General features: G+C 45.1%; 1 pseudogene; it reads left to right on the top strand.

Moving 5' to 3' along the window:
* The first annotated feature begins 81 nt into the window (after nt 1-81).
* On the top strand, nt 82-17,505 carry LOC115832303 (annotated as a pseudogene).
* Nucleotides 17,506-18,021: the final 516 nt, after the last annotated feature.

Genomic DNA, 18,021 nt, shown 5'->3' with positions numbered 1-18,021 from the left:
CACTGGAGAGCATGGCAAAGCCAGCTCTGCCGCCCGCTTCACCCATCCCAATGGAAATGGCTTAGTGCGTGTGTTACCAGTATGCCAGCCCCAACTTGGTTGAAATGCTGGTGAGGGCTCCTGCAGCGCTGGTGCTGACTTGAAGGCTGCTGCAGCTTCTCCCACTTGTAGCAGGTCTGAGGATTATGTCCTGAAGAAGACTGTGGAAAGAGGTGCAGGAACACATTAGTCAGGTCTCCTAGGACAAGGAAGAGCTTCAGGGAAGAGCAGTGGCTTACTCCTGTAATCCCAACACTTGGGGAGGCCAAGGCAGGCAGATAACCTGAGGTCAGGAGTTGAAGACCAGCTTGGCCAACATGGTAAAAGCCCATCTCTACTAAAAATACAAAAATTAGCTGGGCGTGGTGGTGTACTCCTGTAGTAGCTACTCAGGAGGCTGAAGCAGGAGTCACGTGAACCCAGGAAGCAGAGGATGCAGTGAGCTGAGTGCACACTACTATACTTACTCCAGGTGGGGTAACAAAGCAAGACTCCATCTCCCAAAAAGCAGTTCTAGAATGGAACTCACACTAGATGGATAGACCAATGGACGCTTTGGAACTGTGGGGCTGGAGAGGAAACTGCCCATCCAGTAAACCCCCAAAAAGCCATTTGTTTTATTCTTTCTGGTCTTAAGTAGTTGCCTCTCAACCTCCCCTTTTAGTAAAAGACAAGGCCACATGAGAGGTGGGACTATCAACATTGTGATGAATTTAGTTGAAACCCAGTGCTCAAAATCAACGTAGGTAGCCAAGTCCAAAAACCTGTTCTAGTCAGACTAGTGAAATCAAACTTGATACTTGGATAAGCTTGGAAGGCAACGTGAAGAATACGTAGCTGCTTTGGGTTTACCCTGCTTCAGTTGGGCTGTTGAAATCAACATCCTTGTGCTTACCTACTGCTTGTCAGCCCTGTTCCATGTCCAGGGGATGGGGGTGGTGACAATCCAGTTACAAGACCCTCATGCTGCCGGGCGCGGTGGCTCACGCTTGTAATCCCAGCACTTTGGGAGGCCGAGGCGGGCGGATCACGAGGTCAGGAGATCGAGACCACAGTGAAACCCCGTCACTACTAAAAATACAAAAAAAAAAAAAATTAGCTGGGCGTGGTGGTGGGCGCCTGTAGTCCCAGCTACTCGGAGAGGCTGAGGCAGGAGAATGGCGTGAGCCCGGGAGGCGGAGCTTGCAGTGAGCCGAGATTGCGCCACTGCACTCCAGCCTGGGCGACAGAGCAAGACTCCGTCTCAAAAGAAAAAAAAAAAAAAAAACCCTCATGCTCTAGAGAGGAAGGTGGCCAGCCAGGGTTGTAACTGATGAAAAAGCAGTGGGAGGGTTGAGGCAAGCCTAAGGACAAAACGGAAGGCCTTGCAGCCTGTATTCTGGATAAGGAATTGAAGGCTTTCAGTTAATTGAAGCCCATCAGGCGTGTCGTGGATTAAGTCTGTTAGCTCTTAAATTGCAGCAAGGCAAATAGTATGAACATAAGTATGAATTTATCTCCAGTGGCTTTCAAGAAAGATCCTGTGAGGCCAGGCACCGTGGGTCATACCTGTAATCCCAACACCTTGGGAAGCCTGGGTGTGGAGATGGCTTGAGACCAGCCTAGACAACAGTGAGACTCCCATCTCTACAAGAAAAATTAGGTGGCCATGATGGCATAAGCCTGCAGTTCTCAGGAAGTTGAGGTGGGAGGATTGCTTGAGCCCAACACTGCACTCCAGCCTGGGTGACAGAAAGAGTCTGAAAAACCTTGTGACGTTGGTGTCTAGGTCTTCTGGAATCTATGAAATGATGAATCCAGGGCTCTCCTCGGTTCCCTGCAGCCTTCACCCAGGTGAGAATGTGCTGCAGCTGGTTTTTTTGGGAGGCCCGTGGGTTAAACTAAGCAATAGTCTATATGCCATGTGGCCATCTAGGAATAAGGGCTGGGATTGCTGGTGGCTCTGGTGCAGCACAGTCACTGCTTTTTCCATACTTGGAGAGTCTATGGGAGTGCGATTTTTACAGGGCTTGAATTGCAGGAAGAGCTCATGGTTCCCAAGGTGGGGCTTGCATTTCTATCAAGTAGCTGTTAATAATGGGGCAGTTGCTGTTTGTGTGCTCAGCAGCTGGGCTTTTTCCTCAGCCCCTCTACTAACCCGTTGTGAGGCAAGACAAGGGCAGGATACTAAGGTTCCTGTCTCCTGATTCTTTTTCTTTTCCATTCCTTAAGAGAAGGAAAGCAGAGATGGTCCAGTCCTGTGATTGCTCAGTGCTGGTTCTAATCATATGTGCTGATTTCCTGTTGAATGAAGATAAGGGCTGGGTGCGATGGCTCAGGCCTGTAAGCCCAGCACTTTGGGAGGTCAAGGCAGGCAGATCACCTGAGGTCAAGAGTTCGAGACCAGCCTGGCCAACATGGTGAACCCCCCCCCCCTACTAAAAATACAAAAATTAGCTGGGCATGGTAAGCGGGCGCCTGTAATCCCAGCTACTTGAGAGGCTGAGGCAGGAGAATTGCTTGAACCTGGGAGGCAGAGGCTGCAGTGAGCAGAGATCACGCCATTGCACTCCAGCCTGGGCGACAAGGGCGACAACAGTGTCTCAAAAAAAAAAAAAAAGATGAGGATGGAAGGTGGGTTACCCTGCAGGGCCAGAAAGAGACACTGGGGCTTGCAATTAGGGACTGAAGTCAAATTCACAGTCTTCCCTAGTGCCTGTCTCTAGTTTCTGATTTGGTGGCGTTTGGAGCCATTTTAGAAAAGTGATAGTTTTCTTCTGCAAATGGTTGTCGCCACATTTGTCATGCTTCCAGCAGGTGGCAGCATAAGTCCACAAGGATCTGGAAACTCCTGCTGGAGGGAGGCCTGGTGATGAGCTGATTGCAGGCCTTCTAACTCCAAACTCACCCTCAGATTCCAGAGCAGTGGATAGGCCCAGGGAGTCTCTCACCTTGAGTGATGCTGCACAACCGCTGCAAAAGGGGTTTCCAATTGGATCCTACAGCTAAGATTATTTGGAAGCATGTCCTGTGCCCTTTCTCTGAGAGTTACCCCGTTATCTTTGTGTGTCTGTCTCCCCTCAGCCTAAAAAAAAATACCAAAGCTTTTCTCACCCCAAAAGACTCCCCTGACCCTGCCACCTCACACCTCGAAGTGTGGCTTCTGTCCCCTTTCCCCCATTGTGTTCATTAAGGTGCCAAAGCCAGGGGTCAGTCTTCCCTAGGTTCACCTACTTCCCTGCAGCATCTGACAGACTATCCCTCCTTCCTGCTGAAACTCTTCCTCCATCGCTAATAATTTAGGCAGTAGGGCCAGGCACGGTGGCTCAGACCTGTAATCTCAGCACTTTGGGAGGCCAAGGCGGGTGGGTGACCTGAAGTCTGGAGTTCGAGACAAGCCTGACCAACATGGCAAAACCCTGTCTCTACTAAAAATACAAAAATTAGCCAGGTGTGGTGGCAGGCACCAATAATCCCAGCTACTCCAGAGGCTGAGGCATGAGAATCACTTGAACCTAGGAGGTGGAGGTTGAAGTGAGCCGAGATTGTGCCACTGCACTCCAGCCTGGGCAACAGAGCGAGACTCTGTCTCAAAACAAAAAAAGTTGCCGGGCGCGGTGGCTCACGCCTGTAATCCCAGCACTTTGGGAGTCCGAGGTGGGAGGATAACGAGGTCAGGAGATGGAGACCATCCTGGCTAACACGGTGAAACCCCATCTCTACTAAAAATTAAAAAAATTAGCCGGGCGTGGTGGTGGGCGCCTGTAGTCCCAGCTGCTTGGGAGGCTGAGGCAGGAGAATGGTGTGAACCCAGGAGGCGGGGCTTGCAGTGAGCTGAGATCGTGCCACTGCACTCTAGCCTGGACGACAGAGCGAGACTCCCTCTCAAAAAAAAAAAAAAAAAGGGAATTTACGCAGTGACCTAGCACTGTGGGAGGCTGAGGTGGGAAGACAGGATGAGCTCAGGAGTTAGAGACCAGTCTGAGCAACATAGCGGGACACATGTCTCTACCAAAAAAAAAAAAAAAAAAAAGAAAAAAAGAACTTAGACACACTAAGGGTTGAAGTGGAGAGGAAGGAAAAGAACAAATCCTCAAGGATTGCAGCCATTCAAAAGCCCAATTCCATCCAATTCATAGATGGGAGCCAATGGCTGTCCCCACTGATCAGGTCACCAAGCCAGTAATGGGGGGAGTAAGAGGCCAGGAGGGTTACCCTATTTCTGATCCCTGTACATGGAAACATGAAAAGAAATGCATGCTCCCTCTGACAGGGGGGACTTGGTTTTGTTCACTGTGCTGTTCCGAGCCTAGAAGAGAGGCTAACACATGGTAGGTGCTCAGCAAGTTTCCCAGGGGAAACACCTTCCCCCCCAACTTACCGTAGGGTCAGGTAGCAACAGGAAGGGATCATTAGGCCAGGAGTTTTATTTTTAAAGATACTTTTGTTTTTAAAATTTTTTATTTTTTTACACATAAGGTCTCACTCTGTGGCCCAGGCTGGAGTGCAGTGGCACAATCATGGCTCACTACAGCCTTGGCCTCCCGAGCTCAAGCAATCCTCCTACCTCAGTCTCTCAAGTAGCTTAGTGGTGGGGATTACACGTGTGCACCACCACGCCTGGCTAATTAAAAAAAAAAAAAGTTTTTATAGAGACAGTGTCTCACTGCATTGCCCAGGCTGGTCTCAAACTCCTGGGCTCAAGCAGTCCTCCCGTCTTGGCCTCCCCAAGTGTTAGGATTACAGGTGTGAGCCACTGCACCTGGCCAACATATTTTCAAAGTTATTTTTACTTTATTTTATTATTTTTTAAAATGAGATGAGGTCTCACTTTGTTGCTCAGGCTAGAGTACAAACGTGTTATCATAGCACAGTATGGCCTTGAACTCCTGGGCTCAAGTGATCCCACTTTAGCCTCCCCAGTAGCTGACTACAGGCACATACCACTGCGTCCAGTTTAAATTCTTAATGTTTTTGTACCAAGGATTCTTTCGGGAGTCTGGTGAGGCCTTTGAACCCTTTTCAGAATGTTTTCTAAATCACTTTAAAATATAAAAGGAATATAAGAGAGACCAATTATATTCGAATTAGTTATTAAAATATTTGAGCACAACTTATGTGATAGAATTATAGATCTGTTCATTAATGGATTAGGTAAGATTTATTAACATTGAAAACACAGGTAGTTTGGTTCTGGTAGTGATGAAGTGGCTTATAACAGACTAATCCTTCTGTTTATGGCAATTATAAACTCTGGTTAGGCCAGAGAGGTGGCTCACACCTGTAATCCTAGCACTTTGGGAGGCCAAGATCTGTGGATTGCTTGAGCCCCCGAGTTTGATACCAGCCTAGGTAACATGGTGAAACTCTGTCTCTACAAAAAATACAAAAATTAGCCAGGCGGGCCTGGTGCAGTGGCTCACACCTGTAATCACAGCACTTTGGGAGGCCAAGGTGGGCAGATTACCTGAGGTCAGGAGTTCAAGACGAACCTGGTCAACATGGTGAAACCTCGTCTCTACTAAAAATACAAAAATTAACTGGGCGTGGTGGCGTATGCTTGTAGGCCCAGTTACTCGGGAGGCTGAGGCAGGAGAATCACTGGAACCTGGGAGGCAGAGGTTGCAGTGAGCCTAGATTGCACCACTGTACTCCAGCCTGGGCAACAGAGCAAGACCTTATATCAAAAAAAAAAAAAAAAAAAAAAAAAAAAATTAGCCAGGCATGGTGTCACGCGCTTGTAGTCCTAGCTACTAGGGAGACTGAGGTGGAAGGATCACCTGAGCCACTGGGGAGGTTGAGGCTGCAGTGAGCTGTGATTGCACCACTACGCTCCAGCCTGGGCAATAGAGGGAGGCCTATTTCAAAAACAAAACAAAACCAAAAAACTCTGGGTAAACTAGTTATTTATTTTATTTTTAGTTTTTAATTTTTTAATTTTTATTTTTGAAGATGGAGTCTCTCTCTGTCACTCAGGTTGAAGTGCAGTGGCACAATCTCAGCTCACAGCAACCTCTACCACCCAGGTTCAAGCAATTCTCCTGCCTCAGGCTCCTGAGTAGCTGGGACTACAGGCATGTGCCACCACGCCCGGCTAATTTTTTGTACTTTTAGTAGAGACAGGGTCTCATCATGTTGGCGAGTCTGTCTCAACTCCTGACCTCAGATGATTCGCCTGCCTCAGCCTCCCAGAATGCTGGGATTACAGGCATGAGCCATCGCACCAGGCCCTGGGCAAAATATTTAAAGATCAACTTCTAAAGTTGATTTGTCTTCCAATAATACCAGATAGAAAACTGGAGCAACCCAGGGAAGATGGTATCGATCCTGGAAAGAAGGGAAGCACACTGGATGAGACCCATGTTTAACCAGCTTTTCCCCTGAGAGCATCACCCAACTTGCGTGACTCCAGGGGAATAGAGCAGAAAGTGGATGTCTTACTGTGCTGACGAATCAGGTTGGAGTGTGAGTCTGGAAATTTTGGGAAATAATGAAAATGAGGGAGACACAGAGGAGGAAACTATAAAATCTGCATAGAAATTGCCTTCAAATTCCCTTTTTCTTTTAATTTTTTCTTTAATAGAGACAGGGTCTTGCTATGTTGCCCAGGCTGGTCTCCAACGCCTGGGCTCAAGTGATCTCCCACCTCAGCCTCCCAAAGTGCTTGGATTATAGGTGTGAGCCACCACACCTGGCCAGAGCAACCTTTCTTTTTGAGACAGAGTCTCGCTCTGTCACCCAGGCTGGAGTGCAGTGGCTCACTGCAACCTCCATCTCCCAGGTTCAAGTGATTCTCCTGTCTCAGCCTCCTGAGTAGCTGGGACTACAGGCGCCTGCCACCACACCCAGCTAATTTTTTGTATTTTTAGTACAGACGGGTTTTCACCATGTTAGCCAGGATGGTCTCAATCTCCTGACTTCGTGATCCGCCTGCCTCGGCTTCCCAAAGTGCTAGGATTACAAGCGTGAGCCACTGTGCCCAGCCCAGACCAACATTTCATAATGAAAAAAAGGTAAATTTACTAGAAAGACATAGCAATCTTAAATGTGCATGCAAACAATAACAAAGTTTTATAACCTGTGAAGCAAAAAAATCGATAGAGAGAAATGGACAAATTTTCAATCACAGTTGGAGATTTTAACACCCCTCATTTAGTAAGAGATAACGTAAATAGACAAACATCAATAATGACATAGAAGAATTGAAAACTGTTGGTCATTTAGGCCTAGCTACTGAAAAACACATCTTCTTTTCAAGTGCACATAAAACATTCACCAAAATATTCTAGGCTCCAAAACAAATCTCAAGAAATTTCAAAGGATTGGAAAATATACAATCTGACATAACAGAAATAAATTAGAAATGAATAACAATAAGATACCTAGAATACTCCTAAACATTTGTATATTAAGTACATTTCCGAAAAACACTTCTGAATGGATCAAAGTAGAAATCACAAGAGAAATTAGATACTATTTCAAAATGAATGACAATATGCCGGGCGCGGTGGCTCACGCCTGTAATCCCAGCACTTTGGGAGGCTGAGGCAGGCGGATCACGAGGTCAGGAGATCGAGACCATCCTGGCTAACACAATGAAACCCCGTCTCTACTAAAAAATACAAAAAGTTAGCCGGGCGTGGTGGCGGGTGCCTGTAGTCCCAGCTACGCGGGAGGCTGAGGCAGGAGAATGGGGTGAACCCCCGGGGGGCGGAGCCTGCAGTGAGCCGAGATCGCGCCACTGCACTCCAGCCTGGGTGAAAGAGTGAGACTCCGTCTCACACACACAAAAAACAAACAAACAAACAAAAATGAATGACAATAAAAACACATTTTGGGATGCAGCTAAAGCAGTTCTTAGATGGAAATTTATAACTTAAAATACTTTAGAAAAGAAAAAGATAGAATTTTAAAGTTAACTGTCTGTTTCCAGCTTAAGCATGTAAAAAAGAAAGAATACATAGGAAAAGGAAATAATAAAAATAAGAACAATTAATGATGTAGAAAAATCAAGACAAAAATTGGTTCACTGAAAGGATAAATAAGATAAAATTGATAGTCCTCTAGCAAGACTGATCAAGAAAATAAGAAGACAAAACACAAATAGCCATTATTGGGAATGAAAGAAGGGGTATCATCACATTACAGATTGTACAGATTATTATTATTATTTTTTTTTTAAGAGACAGGGTCTTGCTCTGTTGTCCATTGCCCAGGCTGGAGTGCAGTGGCACGACTATAGCTTGCTGTAGCCTGGAACTCCAGGGCTCAAGCAATCCTCCTGCCTCAGCCTCTCAAGTGGCTGAAACCACAGGTGCATGCCACCATGCCTGGCTAATTAAGAAAAAAAAAAATTATTTTTGTAGAAATGGAGCCTTGTTACGTTGCCCAGGCTGGTCTTGAACTTCTAGCCTCAAGTAATCCTCCCTCCTTATCCTCTCAAAGTACTGGGATTACAGGTGTGAGCCACCATACCCCATCCAGATATTCAATATAATGAAGGAATATTGTGAATAGCTTTACTTCACAAAATTTAACAACTTAGATAAAATGAGCAAATTCTTTGAAAACATAAGTTTCCAAAACGTACACAAGAAGAAATGGAAAATATGAATAATCCTACATGTACTGATGAAATTGAATTAACCATTTAAACTTTCCACAAAGAAAACTCCAGGCCCAGATGGCTTTATGAGTAAATTCTATAAACTGTTTAAAGAAGAAATAGTACCAATCTTACGCAAACTATATTTCAGAAAGTAGAAGAAAAGAAAACTTTTTCCAATTTGTTTTATGAGTGCTGATACCAAAATATGACAAGGATATTACAAAAAAAGACCAATATTCCTCATGAAACATAAACATAAAAATTTAAAAAATATATTAGCAAGCTGGGGCTGGGCGCGGTGGCTCATGCCTGTAATCCCAGTAGTTTGGGAGGCCGAGGTGGGCAGATCATGAAGCTAGGAGTTCGAGACCAGCCTGACCAATATGGTGAAACCACATCTGTACTAAATATACAAAAATTAGCTGGGTACGGCGGTACACACCTGTAATCCCAGCTACTCAGGAGGCTGAGGCAGGAGAATCGCTTGAACCCGGGAGGCAGAGGTTGCAGTGAGCCAAGATCGTGCCACTGCCCTCCAGCCTGGGCCACAGAGCAAGACTCCATCTCAAAACGTAAATAAAATAAAATATTAGCAGGCTGGGCATGGTGGCAACAAATAAAATAAAATATTAACAGGCTGGGCATGGTGGCTCATGCCTGTAATCCCAGCACTTTAGGAGGCCGAAGCAGGAGGATTGCTTAAGTCTAGCAGTTTGAGACCAGCCTTGGCAACATAGCAAGACCCCCGTCTCTACAAAAGAAATTTAAAAAAATTAGCCAGATGTGGTGGGGTGCAGTGACTCATGTCTGTAATCCCAGCACTTTGGGAGGCTGAGGTAAGCGGATCACCTGAGGTCAGGAGTTCGAGGCCAGCCTGGCCAACATGGTGAAACCTCATCTCTACTTAAAATACAAAAATTAGCCGGGTGTGGTGGCGGGTGCCTGTAATCTCAGCTACTTGGGAGGCTGAGGCAGAAGAATCATTTGAACCCAGGAGGTGGAGGTTGCAGTGAGCAGACACTGAGCCATTGCACTCCAGACTGGGTGACAAGAGCAAGACTTTGTCTCAAAAAAAAAAAAAAAAAATTAAACTGAATCAAGACATATATAAAAATGATGATCATCCTGATCAAGTAGGGTATAGTCTCAAGTTTGGTTAACATTTGAAAAATCAGTGTATTATGTAATTGCAGTTTTTGCAGTTTTTCATTGGCAAAACAGCAATTACTTTTCCACCAACCCAATAATTCACCGTATTATAGAATTAAAGGACAAAAATAATACAATTGTCCAAATAAAAGTAGAGAGAGCATTTGTCAAACTTCAACAATTAACAGTTGTGATAAACAAAACTCAACAAAATTTTAACAGACTGATGAAGAACACCTATGAAAAACCTAAGGCTAATATCACACTTAATAGTAAAATATGGAACAGTCTCCCCCTAAGATCATGAACAAGGCAGGGGTGTCTGTTCTCACTATTTCCACGTAACACTCTATTGAAAGTCCAGTACAATAAGGCAAGGAAAAGAAATAAAAAGTGTAAAGATTGGGAAGAAAGAACTAAAATAGTCATTATTCATAGAAAACATGATTACGTATTTAGAAAAATCATTGAGAATCTACAAAAAACTGTCATAATAAGCAAAAGTACCAAGGTTTCAAGGACATAAAATCAATATGTAAAAATCGGTTTCACATATATACCAAACAGCAAAGGACTGGAAAATAGAAAATTTTTAAATTATTATAATTTCACTAAGAAAAACAAAATACTGAGGAATAGATTTAATACAAGGTGAGCAGGGCATTGTTGAGGGAAATTGACTAAATAACTGGAGAGATACACCATGTTTGTAAATTAAAAGACTTAATATTGTTAACGTGTCAGTTCTCTCCAGGCGTATTTACAGATTCAACCCAATCATCATAATCTCAGAAAAGTTTTGAATAGAAATTGACAAGATGGGCCAGGCACGGTGGCTCACACCTGTAATCCCAGCACTTTCAGAGGCCAAGGTGGGTGGATCACAAGGTCTGGAGTTCGAGACCAGCTTGGCCAATATGGTGAAACCCCGTCTTTACTAAAAATACAAAAATTAGCCGGGCATGGTGGTGGGTGCCTGTAGTCCCAGCTACTCGGGAGCTGAGGCAGGAGAATTGCTTGAACCCGGGAGGGAGAGGTTGCAGTGAGCCAAGATCCTGCCACTGCACTCCAGTCTAGGCGACAGAGTAAGACTCCGTCTCAAAAAAACAAAAACAAAAACAAAAAGAACTTGACAAGATGATTTGAAAACTTATATGGAAATGCAAAACACTAGAAGAGCCAAAACAATCTTTTTTGTTTTGAGACAGGGCCTCGCTTGGTTACCCAGGCTGGAGTACAGTGGCATGATCTTGGCTCACTGCAACCTCGACCTCTTTAGACTCAAGTGATCCTCCTGCCTCAGCCTCCCAAGTTGCTGGGAATGCAGGCACACACCACCACACCTGGCCAATTTTTGTATTTTTTTGTAGAGACAGGGTTTTGCCAAGGTGCTCCGGCTGGTCTCAAACTCCCGGGCTCAAGTGATCTGCTCGCCTCGGCCTCCCAAAATGCTGGGATTACAGGTGTGAGCCACTGTGCCTGGCTCAAAACAATCTTAAAAAGTAAAAGAAACAAAGTTGGAGGACTTATACTAAATGATTTTAGGGTTTAATATAAAGCTACAGTAATAAAAAATAGTGTGGTATTGTTATAGGGAAAATATACATCAGTGACACAGACTAGAAAGTCCGTAAACGATTCCTCATATATATAGTTAATTTATTTTTGATTAAGGTGCTCAGGTCCTCAATGGGAAAAGAGTCTTTCCATCAAATGTTTTGAAAGCTGGATATTCATATGGGCTGAGTGCGGTGGCTCCTACCTATAATCCTGTCACTTTGTTAGGCTTGAGCCCAGGGGTTTGAGACCAGCCTGGGCAACATAGGGAGACTCCATCTCTACAAAAAATAAAATTAGTGGGGCATAGTGGCATGCACCTAAAGTCCTAGCTACTCAGGAAGCTGAGGCAGGAGGACTGCTTGAGCCCAAGAAGTCGAGGCTGCAGTGAGCTAGGATCACACCACTGCACTCCAGCCTGGGTGACAGAGACCAAAAAAAAAAGATATTCTTGGCCGGCCACAGTGGCTCACACCTGTAATGCCAGCACTTTAGAAGGCCGAGGCAGGTGGATCACTTGAGGTCAGGAGTTCGAGACCAATCTGGCCAATATGGTGAAACCTTATCTCTACTAAAAATACAAAAATTAGCTGGGCATGGTGGGGCATGCCCGTAATCCAAGCTACTCAGGAGGCTGAGGCAGGAGAATTGCTTGAACCTGGGAGGCAGAGGTTGCAGTGAGCAGAGATCGAGCCATTGCACTCCAGCCTGGGTGACAGAGTGAGACTCTATCTCAAAAAACAGAAAAAAAAAAAAAAAAAAGAAAAAAAAGAACTTTGTCTTTCACTTCATATTATATACAAAAATTAATTTGAGACAGGTTATAGATATAAATACAAAGCCTAAAATCATAAAGCTTTTAGAAGCAAAGAAGAATATCTTTATGATTAAGGGTAGGGAAAGATGTCTTAGAGAGGATACAAAAGGCATTAACCATAAATGGGACAAAAAAGATAAATTGGACTCATCAGAACTAAAATGTCTGCTCATTAGAAGACACTGTCAAGAAAATAAAGAGACAAGCCACAGGTTGGGAGAAAATCTTTACAATGCAATGCAATACTTTTTTTTTTTTTCTTTTGAGACAGAGTCTCTTTCTCTCAGGATAGAGTGCAGTGGCACGATCTCACTACAACCTCTGCCTTCTGGGTTCAAGCGATTCTCCTGCCTCAGCCTCCCCAATAGCTGGGATTACGGCCCACGCCCGGCTAATTTTTTTTGTATTTTTAGTAGAGACGGGGTTTTACTGTGTTGGCCAGGCTGGTCTCAAACTCCTGACCTCAAGTGATCTGCCTGCCTCAGCCTCCCAAAGTGCTGGGATTACAGGCACGAGCCACCTCGGCCGGCCCAATACCTATTTTTGACAAAGCATTTGTATAATAATATATAAAGAATTACTAACCCATAATAAAAAGACAATTGATAACAAAATGGACTAAAGGCTTGAACAGATACTTTATAAAAGAAGATATCTGGACAGCAAAAAAAAAGCACAGAAGGCCAGGTACAGTGGCCCACGCCTGTAATCCCAGCACTTGGGGAGGAGGCTGAGGCAGGACGATTGCTTGAGCCCAGGAGTTCAAGACCAGCTTGGACAACAGAGCAAGACCTCATCTCTTTTTAAAAAATTAATTAATCAATTAAAAAAGAGGCCAGGTGCGGTGGCTTACACCTGTAATCCCAGCAATTTGGGAGGCCAAGGCAGATGGAACACAAGGTCAGGAGTTTGAGACCAGCCTGGCCAACATAGTGAAACCCCATCTCTACTAAAAATACAAAAATTAGACCGGGCACGGTGGCTCATGCCTGTAATCCCAGCACTTTGGGAAGCCGAGGTGGGCAGATCACCTGAGGTCGGGAGTTCGAGATCAGCCTGATCAACATGGTAAAATCCCATCTCTACTAAAAATACAAAATAAGCCGGGTATGGTGGTGCATGCCTGTAATCCCAGCTACTCGGGAGGCTGAGGCAGGAGAATTGCTTGAACCCGGGGGGTGGAGGTTGCGGTGAGCTGAGATCACACCATTGCACTTCAGCCTGGGCAACAAGAGTGAAACTCCATCTCAATAAATAAATAAATAAATAAATAAATAAAATAAAATAAAAAATAAAAATACAAGCTGGGTGTGGTAGCTCACGTCTGTAATCCCAGCACTTTGGGAGGCCAGGCGGGCAGATCACCTAAGGTTAGGAGTTCGACACCAGCCTGGCCAACATGGTGAAACCCCATCTCTACTAAAAATACAAAAATTAGCCGGGCATGGTGGTGCACACCTGTAATCTCAGCTACTTGGGAGGCTGAGGCAGGAGAATCACTTGAACCTGGAAGGTGGAGGTTGTGGTGAGCTGAGATCACGCCACTTCACTCCAGTCTGGGCAACAGAGCGAGACTCCATCAAAAAAAAAAAAGAGAGAAATAAAAGAAACAAAAGAAAAGAAAAAAGAAAAGAGCACATGAAAAGGCATTCAACGACCAGGTGTGGTGGCTCATGCCTATAATCCCAGCACTTTGGGAGGCTGAGGTGGGCAGATTGCCTGAGGTCAGGAGTTTGAGACTAGCCTGGCTAACATGGTGAAACCCTGTCTGTACTAAAAATACAAAAAAATTAGCCTGGCGTGGTGGCGTGTGCCTGTAATCCCAGCTACCTGGGAGGCTGAGGCAGGGGAACTGCTTGAACCAGGGAGGTGGAGGTTGCAAGGAGCCAAGATGGCGCCACTGCACTCCAGCCTCGGTGAGTGAGACTTTGTCTCAAAAAAGAAAAAAAGAAAAGGCATTCAACATCATTAGTCACCAGAGAAATACAAATTAAAGCCACAATGAGATACCAACATGTACCCACCAAATAGTTCAAATTAACAACACTGACAATGCCGAATGTTGACAAGGGTGTAAACAACGAGAACGCTCATATATTGCTGTTAGAATATGAAATGGCACTGTTAGTGGTGGTAGTTACCTGTATGAGTCTGCGGCAACCTCCATTCTTGCCTTCTCAGAAGAAAGAATTCGACTGAGGGCCGTAAGACATAAGGAGAGAGATCAAGGCAAGTTTTAGAACAGGAGTGAGTTATTAAAAAGCTTTAGAGCAGTAAGGAAAGGAAGGAAAGTACACTTGGAAGAGGGCCAAGCGGGCGACTCGAGAGACCCTAGTGCACAGCTCGACGTCTTGACTTGGGGTTTTGCACGTTGGCCTACTTCCGGGGTCTTGAGTTATATCTCCCCATTCCTTGGATCTTATTGGAAAGCCGCCGCTCACCAGTTTCAGGTGTTTTCCGTCTATTAAGAGACGGCCTTTCCCTGCACTGGCTGTGATCAATTATTACTTTAGAGAGACAGTTAACAACCACCTGACCATCACCTGATGGTTGCCCAACACTCCTAGTGTGTGTGTGGGGAGCCTTCCCCTGGCCTGCTCATACCTGACTAGCTACCTACTGTAGCAACACAGCCATTTTGGAAAAGTGACCATTTGTTATAAAGTTAAACACACACCAACTCTGACAGTTTATAAGAGTATAAAGTTAAATGTATACCTACTCTTATGACTCAATTCCACTCCTAAATATTTTCTCAAGAGAAATGAAAACACATGTCCACAAAAAGACTTGTATAACGATGTTTGTAGCAGCTTTATTCATGATAGCCCAAAACTGGAAAGAACTCAAATGTCCGTCAGGAGGAGAATGGATAAACAAGCTGTAGTATATTAAGGCAATGGAATATCACTTAGCACATTTTTTTTTTTTTTTTTTTTTTGAGACAGGGTCTCCCTTTGTTGCCAAGGCTGGAGTGCAGTGGTGCGATATCAGCTCACTGCAGCATCTACCTCCTGGGCTCAAGCAATCCTCCCACCTCAGCCTCCCAAGTAGCCAGGAACACAGGTGCACGCCACCACACCCAGCTAATTTTTAAATTTTTTTAGAGATGGAGTCTCCCTATGTTGCCCGGGCTGGTTTCAAACTCCTGGTGCTCAAGTGATCCTCCTGCTTTGGCCTTCCAAAGTGCTGGAATTACAGGCATGAGCCTCTGCACCCAGCCTACTTAACAATTTTTAAAAGCCTACTTATTCACTCAACAATGTGGATGACTCAAAAATCTTATGTAGAGTGACAAAAGCTAGAACTAACAAGCAACACTAATCACTGGTGATAGAAATCAGAAAAGTGGCTGTCAGAGTAAACAGACAACCTACAGAATGGGAGAAAATATTTGCAAACCATGCACTCGACAAAGATCTAATATCCGGAATCTATAAGGAATTTAAAGAATTCAACAAACAAAAAACAAATAACTCCATTAAAAAGTGGACAAATACACGAACAGACACTTCTCAAAATAAGACAAGAGTGGCCGGGCGCAGGGCTCATGCCTGTAATCCCAGCACTTTGGGAGGCTGAGGAGGGTGGATCACCTGAGGTTGGGAGTTCGAGACCAGCCTGAGCAACATGGAGAAACCCGTCTCTACTAAAAATACAAAAATTAGCCAGGTGTGGTGGCGCATGCCTGTAATCCCAGCTACTTGGGAGGCTGGGGCAGGAGAATCGCTTGAATCCGGGAGGCGGAGGTTTCGGTGAGCCAAGATCACGCCATTGTACTCCAGCCTAAGCAACAAGAACATAACTCCCTCTCAAAAAATAAATAAATAAATAAATAAGACAACAGTGGCCAAAAAACATGAAGAAATGCTCAACATCACCAATCATCAGAGAAATGCAAATCAAAACCACAATCAGGGGCTGGGCCAGGTGCAGTGGGTCACACCTGTAATCCCAGCACTTTGGGAGGCCGAGGTGGGTGGATCACTTGAGGTCAGGAGTTTGAGACCAGCCTGGCCAACATGGCAAAATGCCATCTCTACTAAAAATACAAAATTAGCCAGGTGTGGTGTCTCATACCTGTAATCCCAGCTACATGGGAGGCTGAGGCATGAGAATCACTTGAACCCGGGAGGCGGAGGTTGCAGTGAGCTGAGATGGCACCACTGCACTCCAGCCTGGATAACAAAGCGAGACCCTCAAAACAAAAACAAAAACAAACCACAATGAGATACCATCTCCTACCAGTCGAAATGGCTATTCCTAAAAAGTCAAAAAACAACAGATGCTGTCAAGGCTGCGGAGAAAAGAAAACACTTATATACTGTTGGTGGGAATGTAAACTAGTCCAGCCACTGTGGAAAGCAGTTTGGAGATTTCTTTTTTTTTTTTTTTTTGAGACGGAGTTTCACTCTTGTTGCCCAGGCTGAGTGCAGTGGTGCCATCTCAGCTCGATCTCGGCTTGATCTCGGCTCACTGCAGCCTCTGCCTCCCGGGTTCAGGCAATTCTCCTGCCTCAGCCTCCCGAGTAGCTGGGATTACAGGTGCACACCACCACGTCCGGCTAATTTTTAGTAGAGATGGGGTTTTGCAATGTTGTCCAGGCTGGTCTCGAACTCCTGACCTCAGGTGATCCACCTGCCTCAGCCTCCCAAAGTGTTGGGTTTACAGGCATGAGCCACTGTGCCAGGCCGGTTTGGAGATTTCTGAAAGTGCTTAAAACAGAACTACCATTCGATCCAGCAATCCATTGCTGGGTATATATATTATTAAAATAAATATATATATACATATATATATATATAAAATATATTTTTCTTTTTCTGACCTTCACCAGGAGGCGGAGCTCGGAGTCCCGATTTTCTCCTGTAGCTGTGGCCTGGACATAGCGGCTCCTGGCCCTGTGACTCCGGAGGTCCCCTTTGAACCATGGAAGCCCCCAGTCATTGAGGGGTTTAGCCCCACTGTTTACAGCAATCTAGAGGGTTTCAAGGAAAAGTTCCTTCACAAGACCCGCGAGAACCACATGGTACCCATAGGTTGCCTGGGCACGGTGACTGCCCTCACCTATGGCCTCTACTGCTTCCACCAGGGCCACTGCCCGTGCTCTCAGCTCATGATGAGCACCCGGATCGCTGCCCAGGGCTTCACGGTCGCAGCCATCTTGCTGGGTCTAGTCGCAGCTGCTATGAAGTCTCAATCCAGAGCCCACGGTCTGGCCTTGAAATCTCTGCAGAGATCATTCCAAAACCCAGGAGCAACCACTGGCCCTACCGTGGGACTTATTCCTTCCTCCCCTTTGAGAGGCCCCAGTGTCATCGGGGGTGGAAGTGATCCTTTGTGTAACCGTAATTAAAATAGTTTTTCAAAAATCCCAGATTCTGTTGTTTGAATGTTATATACCATATTTGTGCCACATCTCTTCCACTCCCCTGCTTAATAAACTCGATTCCACTTATAAAATATATATAAAGTTATTATTTTTGAGACAGAGTCACTCTGTCACCCAGGCTGGAGTGCAGTGGCGTGATCTCAGCTCACTGCAACCTCCACCTCCCGGGTTCAAGCTATTTTCATGATCCGCCCGCCTCGGCCTCCGAAAGTGCTAGGATTACAGGCGTGAGCCACCGCGCCCGGCCACGTACTTAGTATTGATCAAAGAAATTTCAAATTACGATCAATTGGGTGGGGAGAAGAATTTTCATTGTCCAAGCACCCTCAGGGAACAGAAGTCAAAGCAACAACATATTCAGCAATGCAGGTCTATAATGAAGAGAAGCCGGAAGTTTTTGTGATCATTGACATTTAAGACACCAAAAAGGAAAAGACTCCTATGAAGAACTGCTTTTTTTTTTCCCTCTTCCTTTTGAGA

Source organism: Nomascus leucogenys, chromosome 22a (assembly GCF_006542625.1).
Source record: "Nomascus leucogenys isolate Asia chromosome 22a, Asia_NLE_v1, whole genome shotgun sequence".
Taxonomy (NCBI): Eukaryota; Metazoa; Chordata; class Mammalia; order Primates; family Hylobatidae; genus Nomascus; species Nomascus leucogenys.
Note: the sequence above shows the minus strand (reverse complement) of the source record. Positions and strands in the feature narration are given on the sequence as shown.